Source organism: Somniosus microcephalus, unplaced genomic scaffold (assembly GCF_052327205.1).
Source record: "Somniosus microcephalus isolate GS21.2 unplaced genomic scaffold, FLI_Smic_1.0 unresolved_chr8, whole genome shotgun sequence".
Taxonomy (NCBI): domain Eukaryota; kingdom Metazoa; phylum Chordata; class Chondrichthyes; order Squaliformes; family Somniosidae; genus Somniosus; species Somniosus microcephalus.
This window is the reverse complement of record NW_028225186.1, coordinates 47,340,023-47,357,430: the sequence shown is the minus strand read 5'-3', so window position 1 is coordinate 47,357,430 and position 17,408 is coordinate 47,340,023. Positions and strand designations below refer to the sequence as shown.

At 46.6% G+C, this 17,408-nt stretch overlaps 6 non-coding genes across 6 annotated transcripts; 3 read left to right on the top strand and 3 right to left on the bottom strand.

The window, feature by feature from the left end:
• Positions 1 to 2,301: 2,301 nt before the first annotated feature.
• On the top strand, positions 2,302 to 2,383 carry trnas-uga (transfer RNA serine (anticodon UGA)). Its single transcript has one exon. It is a non-coding gene; the product is annotated as a tRNA-Ser (tRNA).
• A 319-nt stretch (positions 2,384 to 2,702) lies between these two features.
• On the bottom strand, positions 2,703 to 2,792 carry trnar-ucg (transfer RNA arginine (anticodon UCG)). The gene is given in 2 exon segments: positions 2,703 to 2,738; positions 2,756 to 2,792. It is a non-coding gene; the product is annotated as a tRNA-Arg (tRNA).
• Positions 2,793 to 7,699: 4,907 nt separating this feature from the next.
• Positions 7,700 to 7,773, bottom strand: trnai-gau (transfer RNA isoleucine (anticodon GAU)). Its single transcript has one exon. It is a non-coding gene; the product is annotated as a tRNA-Ile (tRNA).
• A 3,210-nt stretch (positions 7,774 to 10,983) lies between these two features.
• trnas-cga (transfer RNA serine (anticodon CGA)) lies at positions 10,984 to 11,065 on the bottom strand. The gene has a single exon. It is a non-coding gene; the product is annotated as a tRNA-Ser (tRNA).
• Positions 11,066 to 14,202: 3,137 nt separating this feature from the next.
• Positions 14,203 to 14,296, top strand: trnar-ucu (transfer RNA arginine (anticodon UCU)). The gene is made up of 2 exons: positions 14,203 to 14,239; positions 14,261 to 14,296. It is a non-coding gene; the product is annotated as a tRNA-Arg (tRNA).
• A 1,855-nt stretch (positions 14,297 to 16,151) lies between these two features.
• On the top strand, positions 16,152 to 16,224 carry trnaf-aaa (transfer RNA phenylalanine (anticodon AAA)). Its single transcript has one exon. It is a non-coding gene; the product is annotated as a tRNA-Phe (tRNA).
• The last annotated feature ends 1,184 nt before the right edge of the window (positions 16,225 to 17,408 follow it).

Here is a 17,408-nt window from a genome sequence, read left to right as displayed (position 1 = left end):
TGAAATGAAGGAAGTAAAGTATGATGACAATGAAGAATTTGATCGACTAAATAAGATAGACGTAACCGAATAACGATTGGTTATCATAGAATGATAAAAGGAGGGATTGAGAATACCAAGGTCAAAGAAATAGAAACAAGAAACTGTGAAGGCAGCAAGAAGTAAAATAAAAAGGCTAAACTGATCTTTGGCTGCTAATATGGCTGGCGCCCACAATGTTACACCTTGCTGTTAGAAACACTGTAAAGCAGAGTGCAGAAGGTATACAGACAACAGGCGATCAGAAAACACATTACCGTGATTGCAAACGCATTACCATAATGTTTAGGTGATCAGGAACCCATTACCAGGATATTTACTTAACTGTAACCCATTCAGTAAAATGTGACTTCTTTATTTCAAACTGCCAGGCCAGGAAATCAAATTAACTGTATACGTGCACAGCTCGGGATTGGTGCAGACTGTACGATGTGTTAATGTCTTCTCAAATGCAAGTATAATAATGTAACACACTGTAGGACAAACTGCTTGCTCTGTTGGATTCGCAGACTCTTGCAGGAGTCAGTGTCGATATATCAGAGTAAGACTCCGCGGATAATAAATCGTTTGAATTCTCCAGTTGTTCGACTCAGTGTTTACTGAACCAGACTGAGGGTAAAAGAATCCGTTCTAACAAATATTTCCAGCAGTTTCTGTTTTTATTATTGGTTAAAAAGTCCGAGGGAATATTTTCCTTTATTAGGCGGCAGGTGGTTAAGAAGGCAAATGGTATCTTGGCCTTCATAGCGAGAGGGTTTGAGCACAGGAACAGGGATGTCTTGCTGCAGTTGTACAGGGCCTTGGTGAGACCACATCTTGAGTATTGTGTGCAGTTTTGGTCGCCTTATTTGAGGAAGGACATTCTTGCCATGGAAGGAGTTCTGCAAAGATTCACCAGGCAGATAGCTGGGATGGCAGGAATGATGTATGAGGGGAGATTGTGTCGATCGGGCTTATACTCACTGGGGTTTAGAAGAATGAGAGGGGATCTAATTGAAACGTATAAAATTCTGACAGGACTGGACTGACTAGATGCAGGAACGATGTTCCCGATGGTCGGTGAATCCAGAACCAGGTGTCACAGACTAAGGATAAGGGATAAGCCATTTAGGACAGAGATGAGGACGAATTTCTTCATCCAGCGAGTGCTGAACCTGTGGAATTCTCTACCACAGAAGGCAGCAGAGGCCAATACATTAAATATATTCAAGAAGGAGTTGGATATATTTCTTAAGGCTAAAGGGATCAACGGTTATGGGGAGAAAGCAGGGACCGGGTACTGTATTTGGATGATCAGCCATGATCTCATTGAATGGTGGTGTAGGCTCGAGGGGCCGAACGGCCTACTCCTGCTCCTATCTTCTATGTTTCTATGTTTGTATTAGCCAAGGCATAGAATTCAAGAACAGTCTGGTTATGTTTGAACAGTATAAAACACTTGTTAGGCCACAGCTAGAGTACTGCAGACAGCTTTGGTCACCACAGTACAGGAAAGATGTTATTGCACTAGAGAGGGTACCGAGGAGATTTACTAGGATGTTGCCAGGACTGGAAAATTTTAGCTGTAAGTAAAGATTGGATAGGGTTGGGTTGTTATCTTTGGAGCAGAGGAGGTGGAGTGGAGACATAATTGAGGTGCATAAAATTCTGAGGGGCCAAGATACAGTGGATAGGAAGGACCTATTTCCCTTAGCAGAAATGTCAATGATCAGGGGCGTAGATTTAAAGTAACTGGTAAAATGATTAAAGAGGAGTTGACAAGAACCATTTTCACACAGAGAGTGGAGCGGATCTGGAAGTCACTACCGATCACATTAATAGAAAGCACTATGGACATGTACTTGAAGTGCTGTACACGACAGGGCTACGGACCCAGAGCTGGAAAGTGGGATTAGACAAAATATCTCTTTTTCGTCTGGCAAAGACATGATGGGCCGAATGGCCTCCTTCTCTGGCGTAAATTTCTGTATTTCTATGATCACTGCCCTTAATCTTCAATATTCCAGGGAATACAAGCCTAGATTATGTGATCTCTGCTCATAGCCTAACCCTTGGAGCCCTGGTAACACACTCGTGAATCTGCACCGCACATCCTCCAAGGTCAATATATTCTTTCTAAGGTGCAGTGCGCAGAACTGTACACAGTGACCTAACCAGGCCTCTGTGCAGCTGACACACAACTTCCTTCCATTTATATTGTGCAGGGAAGTTGTCTAATAGTTTGCATAGGTCATTTCACTGTTGAAAAGTTGCATTTGCACAGCTGCGATGGCCGAGTGGTTAAGGTGTTGGACTTGAAATCCAATGGGGTTTACCCGCGCAGGTTCGAACCTTGCTCGCAGTGATTCTACTGCAAATTCTTTTTTTTATTTCATCGGTTCCCTGTGGACATCACTGGCCCCGAAACTGATTAGAATTCCCTCCACTGCACGTTATGACACTGATTAACCCAAAGCTGTTGTTCCAATTGGAAACACTAATTTGTCATCAATTAGAAATTGTGGATTTGTTTGAAACTATTTGCAAAGATCAGTGAGAAATTTTCACATAAGACAGCACGTAAAAATTCCATTTAATAAAGAACCCTGCAATGTTTGGAAGGAAAAGAGTGGAAACGCGGTTTGGTTTTCTAAAGTTGAACCCGAATTAAAAAGTGTGTAAAACGACCGCGGCAGGACTCGAACCTGCAATCTTCTGATAGCATTCAGAATTTACACCGAAGTCAGACGCCTTATCCATTAGGCCACGCGGCCACACAAAAATATACTCAACAAATCCTAATAATGAGTGATTAAACTCCGTTACTGTGTTCATTTCATTAACAACAGAGAATACTGGAAACACTCAGCAGGTCAGGCAGCATCGAGTGAGGGAGAAACAGAGTTAACCTTTCAGGTCGAACCCTTCGTCAGAACTGGAAAAGGTTAGGGAAGAGGGATTTTTAAGCAGGGGTGGGTGGAGGCGAGGTCAGAACAAAGGAAATGTCTGTGATAGAATGGACGGCAGGAGAGATTGACTTACAAAAGGGATGATGGTGCAAGGCAAAAGGAGAGGTAATAGGACAAGTTAACGAACAAAAGATGGCTCAAGATGAGGTGTGAATGATTATGGCAGAAACATTAACAACTGTCATGTGAGGAAAAATGAGAACAAATTAAAAAAATTAAAGAAATACAGGGGCCAATTTATAGTCTGAAATTGTTGAACTCAATGTTAAGTCCAGAATGCTGTAAAGTGCCTAATAGAAAGATGAGGTGCTGTTCCTCGAGCTTACATAGAGCTTTATTGGAACAGTGTAACAGGCCAAGGAAGGAGAGATCAGAGAGGGAGTGGAGCAGATAATTATAGTGACAGGTGACCGGAAGCTCGGGGTCACACTTGCCGACTGTTCTGCAAAGCGGTCACCCAATCTGCATTTGGTGTCACAATGTAGATTCAGCGAATACAGTAACTAAATTGTAAGAAGTACAGGTAATCGCTGATTCACCTGGAAGGAGTGTTTGGTGCCCTGGGCGATGGGAAGGAAGGAGTTAAAAGGGCAGGTGTTGCATCTCCTGCACTTGCATGGGATGGTGCCCGGCGAAGGAGAAGGGGTGTTGGGGTGATAGAGGAGTGGACCAGGCTGTCATGGAGAGAGCGGTCCCTTCGAAATGCTGAAAGGGAGGAGGGGAAGATGTGTTTGGTGGTGGGATCATGCTGGAGGTGGTGGAAATGGCTCAGGATGATCCGTTGAATGTGGAGGCGGGTGGGGTGAAAGGTGAGGGCAAGGGGGGAACCCTATTATGTTTCTGGGAGTGAGCGGAAGGGGTGAGAGCAGTCGTGCGGGAAATGGAACAGACTCGGTCGAGTGTAATGTCAACCATGGTAGATGGGGACCCTCAGTTGAGGAAAATGGAAGACATACCGGAAGCACTGGTATGGAAGGTGGCCTCATCAGAACAGATGCAACAGAGACAGAGAAACTGGGAGAATGGAAAAGAATGGAATGGATAAATCCCCAGGGACTGATAATCTACATCCTAGTGTACTTAAGGAAGTGGCCCTAGAAATAGTAGATGCATTGCTGGTCATCTTCAAAAATTCGATAGATTCTGGAACAGTTCCCATGGATTGGAGGGTAGCTAATGTTACCCCACTATTCAAAAAAGGTGGTAGAGAGAAAACGGGGAATTATAGACCGGTAAGCCTGACATCGGTAGTGGGGGAAATGCTATGTGGATGTGGTGTATTTGAACATTCAGAAGGCTTTTGAGAAGGTCCCGCACAAGAGATTAGCGTGTAAAGTTAAGGCACATGGGATTGGGGGCAAGGTACTGACTTGGATAGATAACTGGTTGGCAGACAGGAAGCAAAGAGTTGGAATAAACGGGTCTTTTTCCGAGTGGCAGGCAGTGACTAGTGGGGTACCGCAGGGATTGGTGCTAGGACCCCAGTTATTCACAATATATATAAATGATCTAGACGAGGGAACTAGATGTAATATCTCCAAGTTTACAGATGACACAAAGCTGGGTGGGCATGTGTGCTGTGAGGAGGATGCCGAGAAACTCCAGTATGATTTGGACAGGTTGGGTGATTGGGAAGAAGCATGTCCGATGCAGTATAATGTGGATAAATGCGAGGTTGTCCACTTTGGTGGCAAAAACAGGAAGGCAGATTATTATCTGAACGTCAATAGATTGGGAGAAGGGGAAGTGCAACTAGACCTGGGTGTCCTTGTGCACTAGTCGCTGAAGGTAAGCATGCAGGTGCAGCAGGCGGTTAAGAAGGCAAATGGTATGTTGGCCTTCATAGCGAGAGGGTTCGAGTACAGGAGCAAGGATGTCTTGCTGCAGTTGTACAGGGCCTTGGTGAGACCACATCTTGAGCATTGTGTGCAGTTTTGGTCGCCTTATCTGAGGAAGGATGTTCTTGCCATGGAGTGAGAGCAGTGAAGATTCACCAGACTGATACCTGGGATGGCAGGAATGACATATGAGGAGAGATTGGGTTGATTGGTCTTATACTCGCTGGAGTTTAGAAGAATGAGAGGTGATCTCATTGATACTTATAAAATACTAACAGGACTCGACAGACTAGATGCAGTAAGGATGTTCCCGATGGCCGGGGATTCCAGAACCAGGGGTCACAGCCTAAGGATAAGGGGTAAGCCATTTAGGACAGAGATGAGGAGGAATTACTTCATCCAGAGAGTGGTGAACCTGTGGAATTCTCTACCACAGAAGTCAGTGGAGGCAAATTCATTAAATATATTCAAGAAGGAGTTAGATATATTTCTTAAGGCTAAAGGGATCAAGGGATATGGGGAGAAGGCAGGGACAGGGTACTGAATTTGGATGATCAGCCATGATCTCATTGAATGGTGGAGCAGGCTCGCGGGGCCGAATGCCTACAACTGCTCCTATCTTCTATGTCTCTATGTTTCTATGTTTCTATGAGTCCTTACAGCAAGCGTGGTGGGAGGAAGTGTGGTCCAGGTAGCTGTGGGAGTCAGTGGGCTTATAGTGGATGTTGGTCGATAGCCTATCCCCAGAAATGGAGACAGAGAAGTCAAGGAAGGGAAGGGAAGAGTCGGAGATGGACCATGTGAAGGTGAGGGAAGGGTGGAAATTGGAGGCAAAGTGAAAGAAATTATCTAGTTCAGGGCGAGAGCAGGAAACGGCACCAATACAATCATCGATGTACCGGAAAAAGAGGTGAGGAAGGGGACCTGAGTAGGACTTGAACAAAGAATGTTCCACATATCCCACAAAAAGGCAGGCATAGCTAGGGCCCATGCAGGTATCTATAGCAACACCTTTAATTTGGAGGAAGTGAATGGAATCAAAGGAGAAGTTGTACAATGTGAGAACAAGTGCAGCCAGGTGGACAAAGGCGGTGGTGGATGGGGACTGGTGGGGCCTCTGTTCAAGGAAGAAGTGGAGCCGCTTAAGGCCGTCCTGGTGGTGGATGGAGGTGTAGAGGGAATGGACATCCAGAGTGAAAAGGAGACATTTGGGGCCAGGAAACAGTAAACTGTTAAAATACGGAGGGTGTTGGAAAGTCGCACATGTAGGTGGGAAGGGACTGGACAAGTCGAGAAAAAATATAGTGAAGATAGGAAGAAATCAGTTCTGTGGAGCAAGAACAGGGCGCAACAATTGGTCAACCAGGGCAGTCCTGTTTGTGGATCTTGGGAAGGATGCAGAAGTGGGCAGTGCAGTGTTGAGGAACTGAGAGGTTGGCGGCCATGGGGGGAAGATTTCCAGAGGAGCTGAGGTCAGTGACAGTCTTGGAAACAATTGCTTGATGTTCAGTAGTGGGGTCATGGTCCAGGGGGAGGTGGGAGGAGCTGTCAGAGAGTTGCCGTTCAACCTCCGGATGGTAGAGGACGGTTCTCCAAACAACAACAGCACCACCTTTGTCAGTAGGTTTAATAACAATGTTAGGGTTTCGATCGGAGAGAACGGAGTGCTGCAAGTTCAGGGGGAGTTAGGTTGGAGTGGGTGAGGGGAGCAGGGAACTGGAGATGGCCGATGTCATTTCAGTCTCATTCTTTGCACTCCAAACCAACAGAGAGAGTAGACAATGGTAATGCAGTAGATGTAATTTATCTGGATTTTCAGAAGGCCTTCGATAATGTACCCCAAAATAGACTGATGAACAAGGTCAGAGAATCCGGAGTCAGGTGAGAAGTAGCAGACTGGATTGTTGGCTGGTTTAAGGAGAGAAGGCAGATAGTCCGACTACCGGGTAGTTTATTCACAGTGGCAGAAGGTGCGTAGTGGTGTTCCACAAGTATCAGAGCTGGAGCCGCTGCTGTTCGCAGTTTATATTAACGATTTAGACTTAGTAATCAGAAACACAATTTATAAATTTGCAGATGACACCAAATTGGGGGGGATAGTCAATACTGGGGAGGACTGCAACAAGTTACAGGAGGGCATTAATAAACTTGCAGAATTGGCATAGAATTGGCAAATGAATTTGAACACAAATAAGTGTGACGTATTTCATTATGCTAGGAAGAATAGGGAGGTCACTTTAAAAGATCTTTAAAATTATGAAAGGTTTTGATAGAGTGGATACAGAGAGAATGATTCCACTTGTGGGGAAGAGCATAACTAGAGGCCATCAATATAAGATAGTCAGCAAGAAATCCAATCGGGAATTCAGCAGAAACATCTTTACCCAGAGAGTGGTGAGAATGTGGAACTCGCTACCACAGGGAGTGGTTGAAGCGAATAGTTTAGATGCATTTTAGAGGAGGCTAGGTAAGCAAATGTGGGAGAAGTGAATAGAGGGTTATGCTGATAGATTTAGATGAGGAAAGACTGGAGGAGGATCGAGTGGAACATAAACGGTGGCATGGACTGGTTGGACCGAACGGTCTGTTTCTGGTGGTATGTTAATAATGAGCGATTAAACCCCGGGATTGTATTTATTTCAGTTCTATTCTTTGCACTCCAAACCAATCAGCAGCTGTGAACCGTTCACTGATTGAAATACGAGAAGTCCCGATGGATCTGGAATTGTTCATTTAATGTTGGAAACGCTCCGCAGGTCATAAGTCAGGATTTCCAGCTTTGCTTCAAAGTATTACAGGTCCCGTGTGAGTTTCCATCCAAACTTTTCAACAAATAACAAAATCAAGAAACTACCCTCTCTACCAAAAATCAAATGGCCCGTACGGTGATTGAACCCGCGACCTTGGCGTTATCAGCACCACGCTCTAACCAACTGAGCTAACCAGCCATCGGGTTTGGTTCATGTGTATAAGCTTATATTTTCGAGACTCTACCTGACGATTTCCTGCATTAATCTTTCAGCATACACCTGCAGTTGTCAATCATACACTATCCTATCGGCAAATACTGTACATATGGCACTGTGTGCCACACATGACAATAGCCAACACAAGTGCCAGGCAATGGCCAGCTCCAACAAGCAAAAGTCTAACCACCGCCCCTTCACATTCAACAGCAAGACCATCACCGAATCAGCTGCCACCATCATCAACAACAACTTGCATTTACATAGCACCATTAACGTAGTAAAACGTCCCAAGGCGCTGCACAGGAGTATTTTCAGACAAAACATTTGACACCAATCCACATAAGGAGAAATTCGGGCAGGTGACCAAAAGCTTGGTCAAAGAGATAGGTTATAAGGAACATCTTAAAGGAGGAAAGAGAGGTGGACAGGTTTAGGCAGGGAATTCCAAAGCTTAGGGCAACAGGAAGGTTGAGCGATTATAATCAGGGATGCTCAAGAGGGCAGGATTAGAGGAGCGCAGATATCTCAGGGGGTTGTGGGGTTGAAGGAGATTACAGAGATAGGGAGGGGCGAGGCCATGGAGGGAACAGAAAAGCAAAATATTATTGAAATGGAGAGAGACTACAGAATGCTGCGGTTAAGTGGGATCTGGGTGTCCTCGTACATGAAACACAAAATGTTACCATGCAGTAATTAAGTAGGCAAATGGAATGTTGGCCTTTATTGCAAGGGGCATGGGGTATAAAAGTAGGGAAGTCTTGCTACAATTGTACAGGTGAGGCCACGCCGAGAGTACTGCATACATTTTTGTTCTCCTTATTTAAGGAGGGATATACTTGCATTGGAGACAGTTCAGAGAAGGTTCTCTAGGTTGATCCCTGGGATGAAGGGATTGTCTTATGAGGAAAGGTTGAGCAGGTTGGGCCTATACTCATTGGAGGTTAGAAGAATGAGAGTTGATCTTATTGAAAAATATCAGATTCTGAGGGGGCTTGACAGGGTAGATGTTGAGAGGTTGTTTTCCCTCATGGGGGAATCTAGAATCAGGTGGCATAGTTTCAGAATAAGGATTTGTCTATTTAAGACGCAGATGAGGAGGAATTTCTTCTCTCAGAGGGTTGTGAATCTTTGGAATTATCTACCCCAGAGAGCTGTGGAGCCTGAATCATTGATTATGTTCAAGGCTGAGATAGACAGACTGTTGAAATATCGGAGAGTCAAGGGTTATGGAAGAACAGGCAGAAAAGTGGAGTTGAGGCCAAGATCAGATCAGCCATGACCTTATTGAATGGTGGAGCAGGCTCGAGGGGCCGAATGGCCTACTCCTGCTCCTATTTCTTATGTTCTTATGTTCTTATAAGGGCAGCCGGTGCATGGGAACACCATCACCTCCAAGTTCCCCTCCAAGTTACACACCATCCCGACGTGAAAATATATCACCATAACTTCATCGTCGCTAGGTCAAAATCCTGGAAATACCTCCCTAACAGTACTATTGGAGCACCTTCACCTCATTGACTGCAGCGGGTCAAGAGGGCTTCTCACTACCACCTTCTCAAGGGCAATTAGGGATGGGCAATTAATGCTGGCCTTGCGAGCGATGCACAAGTCCTAGGAACAAATTACATTAAATTAAAATCGTCACGACTGGATGTGGCAGGATTGCAGAGCTTTGATCTGATCCTTTGGCTGTTGGATCGCTTCGCTCTGTCTACACATGCTGTTTCCATAGCTTAGCATGTGTGTAGTCCTGTGTTGTAACTTCATGAGGTTGGCAGCTCATTTTCAGTACGCCTGGTGCTGCTCCTGAAATGCTCTTCTACACTCCTCATTGAACCAGGGTTGGTCCCCTGTCTTGATGCTAATGGTAGGGTGAGGGATATGCCGGTCCATAAGGTTACAGATTGTGGTGGAATACAATTCCAAAACTGAGGCCCGCTCTGCCCTCTCGGGTGGACATAAAAGATCCCATGGCACTATTGGAAGAAGAGCAGGGGATGATGAGGTTTACCCCGGTGTCCTGTAGCCAATATTCATCCTCAAATCAACATCACTAAAACAGGTGATCCTCGATTATCACATTGTGGGAGCTTGCTGTGCACAAATTGGCTGCTGCTGTTTGTCCTACATTACAACAGTGACTACAACTACAACTACAACTACATTGCCTGTAAAGCGCTTTGAGACGTCCTCAGGTGAAAGGCGCTGTAGAAATCAGAGTCTTTATTTTACAGCCTTTGAAGTCACAGAATCACAGAAACCCCACAGTGCAGATAGAGGCCATTTCGGCCCATCGAGCCTGCACCGACACATATCCCACCCGATCCCCGTAACGCCTGCACCAACACATATCCCACCCTATCCCCGTAACCCCACGTATTTAATCCCCCTAACACTAAGGGTCAATTTATCATAGCCAATCAACCTAACCTGCACATCTTTGGACTGTGGGAGGAAACCGGAGCACTGACAACTGACAAAAACCAAAAATCAACATAAATTGAATTTAACAGCAAAAGGAGTGCAGGCAGGCCGGTTAGCTCAGTAGGTTAAAGCGTGGTGCTAATAACGCCAAGGTCGCGGGTTCGATACCCGTGCGGGCCATTTACTTTTTGATGGTGTGGGTAGTTTCTTAATTTTGCTATTTGCTGAAAAGATTGGAGCTGTAATACTTTGAAGCAAAGCTACAAAACCTTAGTTCTGCCGAGAACTCAAGGAACTGGAAGGTTGTCCTTGTGTCTATCTGTCCACAGATGGCGCTGATCTACAAATTGCTCCTACTGTTCGTGTGGCCTAATGGATAACGCGTCAGACTTCGGTATTAATTTTGAGGTTATCAGAATATTGCAGGTTCGAGTTCTGCCACGGTCTTTTTACACACTTTTTAATTCGTGTTCAGTTTTATAAAACCAAACCGTTTTCCCACTTACTAGCTGAAGGTGATTCCCTACCAAGCACTGCAGGGCTCTTTATTAATTAGTATTTTTGATGCTGCTTTGTGTGTGTATTGCTCACTAGTTCCCAACAAATCCACAATATCTAATTGACGCCGATAAATTATTAGTGTTTCAATTGGAACTTTGGGTTAATCAGTGTAATAAAGTGCAGTGGAGGGAATTCTGATCAATTTCGGGGCCAGTGATCACCACATGGAGCCGATGAAATAAAATAAAGAATTTGCATCAAAGTCGCTGCGAGCAGGGTTCGAACCTGCGCAGGGAAACCCCATTGGATTTCGAGTCCAACGCCTTAACCACTCGGCCATCGCAGCTGCACATTAGCAATGCGAAAATGCTTCCTACTGTGAGTGAGTCAGGAACTAGCTCAGAGAAGACAGGTCATAAATACTCACCGATAAATCCAGCAGGGAATTCAGGATTAACTTCTTTGGCCAAAGAGCGCTGAGAATGCAGTAGTTGAGGCGAATACTACAGATGCATTTGAGAGGAAGGGAGAAAGGAATAGAAGGATATGCTGATAGGGTTTTTTAAATTCGTTTATGGGATGTGGGTGCTCTGGCAAGGCCAGCATTAAATGCCCATCCCTAATTGCCCCTTGAGAAGGTGGTGGTGAGCCGCCTTCTTGAACCGCTGCAGTCCGTGTGGTGAAGGTCCTACCACAGTGCTGTTAGGGAGGGAGTTCCAGGATTTTGACCCAGCGACGATGAAGGATCGGCAATATACTTCTAAGTGAGAATGGTGTGTGACTTGGAGGGGAACTTGGAGGTGGGGGTGTTCCCATGCGCCTGCTGCGCTTGTCCTTCTCGGTGGAAGAGGTTGCGTGTTTGGCAGGTGCTGCTGAAGAAGCCTTGGTGAGTTGCTGCAGTGCATCTTGTAGATGGTACGCACTGCAGCCACGGTGCGCCGGTGGTGGAGGGAGTGAATGTTTAAGGTGGTGGATGGGGTGCCAATCAAGCAGGCTGAATTGTCCTAGATGGTGTCGAACTTCTTGAGTGTTGTTGGAGCTGCACTCATCCAGGCAAGTGGAGAGAATTCCATCACACTCCTTACTTGTGCCTTGTAGATGGTAGAAAGGCTTTGGTGAGTCAGGAGGTGAGACACCCGACGCAGAATGCCTAGCCTCTGACCTTCTCTTGTTGTCACAGTATTTATGTTCAATGGTAACCCCCAGGATGTTGGTGGTCAGCTCCTTTGTTCATGTTGGACCAAGGTTTTAATGAAGTCGGGAGCCGAGTGCTCTTGGCAGAACCCAAGCCGGGCATCAATGAGCAGGTTATTCGTCAGTAAGTGCCACTTTACAGCACTGTGGATGAAACCTTCCATCACTTTTCTGATGATTGAGAGTAGAGAGTAGACTGATGGGGTGGTAATTGGCTGGATTGGATTTGTCCTGCTTTTTGTGGACAGGACATACCTGGGCAGTCTTCCACATTGTTGGATAGATGCCAGTGTTGCAGCTGTACTAGAACAGCTTGGCTGGAGCACAAGTCTTCAGAATGATAGCCGGGGTGTTGTCAGGGCCCAGAGCCATTGCTGTATCCAGTGTGCTCAGCCTTTTGTTGATATCACGTGGAGTGAATCGAATTGGCTGAAGACTGGCTTCTGTGATGGTGGGGACCTCAGGAGGAGGCTGATATGGATCAGGCCAGGTGGTCCGTCTAGCTTCATTTTTAATATTTTGTTTCATAGTGGTTTGTTACAACTGAGTGGCTTGCTAGGCCATTACAGAGGGCAGTTAAGAATCAACCTCATTGCTATGGGACTGGAGTCACACAAAGGCCAGACCAGGTAAGGATGGCAGATTTCTTTCCCTGAAAGACATTAGTGAACCAGATGGGTTTTTACGACAATCCGAAAGTTTCATGGTTACCATTACTGATTCTAGTTTTATTTGGGGGGTGAGGAGAAATAGAGAAGGAGGAGCCTCGTGTGGAGACCAGTTCGTGCAAATGGACTGTTTCTGTGGGGCAGACTCGATAATATTATGTAACACCCGTTTTAATCAGACACAGAATGATCCGGGACTGACAGCACATCCCTTTTAAACAGACACAGAATGACCAGGGACCTACAGCACATCCCTTTTAAACAGACACAGAATGATCCGGGACTGACAGCACATCCCTTTTAAACAGACACAGAATGATCCGGGACTGACAGCACATCCCTTTTAAACAGACACAGAATGACCAGGGACTTACAGCACATCCCTTTTAAACAGACACAGAATGATCCGGGACTGACAGCACATCCCTTTTAAACAGACCCAGAATGACCAGGGACTGACAGCACATCCCTTTTAAACAGATACAGAATGACCAGGGACTTACAGCACATCCCTTTTAAACAGACACAGAATGATCCGGGACTGACAGCACATCCCTTTTAAACAGACACAGAATGGTCCGGGACTGACAGCACATCCCTTTTAAAGAGACCCAGAATGACCAGGAACTGACAGCACATCCCTTTTAAACAGATACAGAATGACCAGGGACTGACAGCACATCCCTTTTAAACAGACACAGAATGATCCGGGACTGACAGCACATCCCTTTTAAACAGACTCAGAATGACCCGGGACTGACAGCACATCCCTTTTAAACAGACACAGAGTGATCCTGGACTGACAGTACATCCCTTTTAAACAGACACAGAATACTCCGGGACTGACAGCACATCCCTTTTAAACAGACACAGAATGATCCGGGGCTGACAGCACATCCCTTTTAAACAGACTCAGAATGACCCGGGACTGACAGCACATCCCTTTTAAACAGACACAGAGTGATCCTGGACTGACAGTACATCCCTTTTAAACAGACACAGAATAATCCGGGACTGACAGCACATCCCTTTTAAACAGACTCAGAATGACCCGGGACTGACAGCACATCCCTTTTAAACAGACACAGAGTGATCCTGGACTGACAGTACATCCCTTTTAAACAGGCACAGAATAATCCGGGACTGACAGCACATCCCTTTTAAACAGACACAGAATAATCCGGGACTGAAAGCATGTCCCTTTTAATCAGACACAGAATTATCCGGGACTGACAGCACATCCCTTTTAAACAGACACAGAATGATCCGGGACTGACAGCACATCCCTTTTAAACAGACACAGAATAATCCGGGACTGACAGCATGTCCCTTTTAAACAGACACAGAATGATCCGGGACTGACAGCATGTCCCTTTTAAACAGACACAGAATAAACCGGGACTGACAGCATGTCCCTTTTAAACAGACACAGAATGATCCGGGACTGACAGCATGTCCCTATTAAACAGACACAGAATGATCCGGGACTGAAAGTAGACCCCTTTTAAACAGACATGGAATGCTGCCTGACCTGCAGAGTGTTTCCAGCATTTCATCTGTTTATATTTCAGATTTCCAGCATCAACACTATTTTGCTTTTGTAATAGAACTTTACTTAATTGGCTCTGTGGCGCAATGAATAGCGCATTGGACTTCTAGTTGGCACGACAAATTAAGATATTCAAAGGTTATGGGTTCGAGTCCCACCAGAGTCGGATTTTGGGTCAGGGTTCGATGGTTCCTCCACTGACCGTACATTTTGCAGTAAATCGGTAATTCAGAAAAGGGAAACGACCGCCCTGACACTTTCCCTCTGAGTCCTCTCAACCCCTGAGTCAGTTACACAGGAGCAGGTGGAGGCCATTCAGTCCCATGGCCGTTTTACATAGGAACAGGAGGAGACCATTCAGTCCCATGACCCTTTCACACAGGAACAGGAGGAGGCCATTCAGCCCCTTTAGCCTGTTATACAGGAACAGGAGGAGGCCATTCAGCCCCTCGAGCCTGTTACACAGGGACAAGAGTAGGCCTTTAACGCCTCGAGCCTGTTGCATTGGACAGGAGGAAGCCGTTCAGCGATACAAGATCTGTAAAAGAACAGTAGAACTCCATTCAGCCCCTCGAACCTGTTACATAGGATGAAGAGGAGGTAAATCAGACCCATGATCCAGTTATAAAGGAACAGGAGAAGGCAATTCAGACCAACGAGTCTGTTATAAAGGAACAGGAGGAGGCAATTCAGACCCACGAGTCTGTTTCACAGGAACAGCAGGAGGCCATTCAGCCCCTCAAACCTGCCACACATGAACAGGAGGAGGACATTCAGTCCCTCAAGCCTGCTACACTGGAACAGGAGGAGGCAATTCAGACACACGAGTCTGTTATACGGGAACAGGAGGAGGCCATTCAGCCCCTCAAGCCTGTTATACATGAACAGGAGGAGGCCACTCAGCCCCTCGAGCCTGTTATACATGCACAGGAGGATGCCATTCAGCCCCTCGAGCCTGTTACACAGTAACAGGAGGAGGCCATTCAGCCCCTCAAGCCTGTTACACAGGAACAAGAGGAGACAATTCAGACACACGAGCCTGTTATACAGGAACAGGAGGAGGCTATTCAGCCTGTCGAGCGTGTTATACAGGAAAAGGAGGAAGCCATTCAGCCCCTCAAGCCTGTTAGACAGGAACAGGAGGAGGCCATTCATCCCCTCGAGCCGGTTACACAGGAATAGGAGGAGGCCTTTCAGCCCCTCAAGCACGTTATACATGAACAGGAGGAGGCCATTCAGCCCCTTGAGCCTGTTACACAGGAACAGGAGGAGGCCATTCAGCCCCTTGAGTCTGTTATACAGGAACAGGAGGAGGCCATTCAGCCCTTCGAGTCTGTTATAAAGGAACAGGAGGAGGCCAATCAGCTCCTCGGGTATGTTACACATAAACAGGAAGAGGCCATTCAGCCCATCGAGCCTATCATACAGGAACAGGAGGAGGCCATTCAGCCCCTCGAGCCTGTTATGCAGGAACAGGAGGAGGCTACTCAGCCTGTTATGCAGGAAAAGGAGGAAGCCATTCAGCCCCTCAAGCCTGTTACACAGGAACATCATGGGCAAGGAAACCTCCTGCTGATTAGCACCTACCACCCTCCCTCAGCTGATGAATCAGTGCTCCTCCATGTTGAACACCACTTGGTAGAAGCACTGAAGGCAGCAAGGGCACAGAATGTACTCTGGGTGTGGACCTCAATGCCCATCACCAAGAGTGGCTCGGTAGCAGCACTACTGACCGAGCTGGTCGAGTCCTGAAGGACATGGCTGCCAGTCTGGGCCTGCGGCAGGTGGTGATGGAACCAACACGAGGGGAAAACCTTCTTGACCTCCTCCTGACCAATCTACCTGTCACAGATGCAAAAAGTTCAACAAGTATTCATTGGCTGTAAAGCACTTTAGGATGTCCTGAGGTCGGGAAAGCCCTGTAGAAATGCAAGTCTTCCTTTTACAGCCTTCCAAGACAAAGTGACTTAACTGGCAAAGACCAGAAACAGGGACGGTTCTATAGAAAAACAATACAGATGGGCCGGTTATCTCAGTTGGTTAGAGCGTGGTGCGAAAAACGCCAAGGTCGCGGGTTCGATCCCCGTATGGCCATTTATTTTTCGAGGGAAGGTTAGTTTCTTAATTTTTTAATTTTTGTGCAGTTAAAAGTTTATAAAGTTTGGAAGGAATCTCACACGGGACCTACAAAGCTGCAAAATCTTAGTTCTACCGAGAGTTCATGGCCTGAAAGGTTAACCCTGTGTTTTTCTGTCCACAAATGTTCCCTGACCTGTGGAGTGTTTCCAACATTTAATGAAAAATTTCAGATCCAGCATCTGCTGCATTTCGCTTTTAATTTAACCGCAGTGTCCTCGCTTCTATTAGCAAAAGTCAAAAATAAATGTAGCTAACGGAAAATAAGCCTTGCTGTCGCTGTGAGCCTTGGTGGTTCAGGGGTAGAATTCTCGCCTGCCACGTGGGAGACCTGGGGTCGATTCCCAGCCAATGCAGGTTAACATTTTTAACAATTTATTTCAGAGCAAACACATCACATGAAACATTAATAATAAATTAGCTGTTCCTGTGTAACTGGATCAAGGGAATGAATGGCCTCCACCTGTTCCTGTGTAACAGGCTTGAGGGGCTGAATGTCCTCCTGTTCCATCGTAACAGGCTCGAGGGGCTGAATGGCCTCCTGTTCCAGTGTAACAGGCTTGAGGGGCTGAATGGCCTCCTCCTGTTCCTGTGCAACATGCTCGAGGGGCTGAATGGCTTCCTCCTGTTCCTGTGTAACAGGCTCGAGGGGCTGAATGGCCTCCTCCTGTGTAACAGGCTCGAGGGGCTGAATGGCCTCTTGTTCCAATGTAACAGGCTCGAGGGACTGAATGGCCTCCTCCTGCTCCTGTTTGACAGGCTCAAGGGGCTGAATGGCCGCCTCCTGTTCCTGTTTGACAGGCTCGAGGGGCTGAATGGCCCCCTCCTGTTCCTGTTCGACAGGCTCGAGGGGCTGAATGGCCGCCTCCTGTTCCGGTTTGACAGGCTCGAGGGGCTGAATGGCCTCCTCCAGTTCCGCTTTGACAGGCTCGAGCGGCTGAATGGCCTCCTCCTGTTCCTGTTTGACAGGCTCGAGGGGCTGAATAGCCTGCTCCTCTTCCTGTTTGACAGGCTCAAGGGGCTGAATGGCCTCCTCCTGTTCCTGTTTGACAGGCTCCAGGGGCTGAATGGCCCCCTCCTGTTCCTGTTCGACAGGCTCGAGGGGCTGAATGGCCTCCTCCTGTTCCTGTTTGACAGGCTCA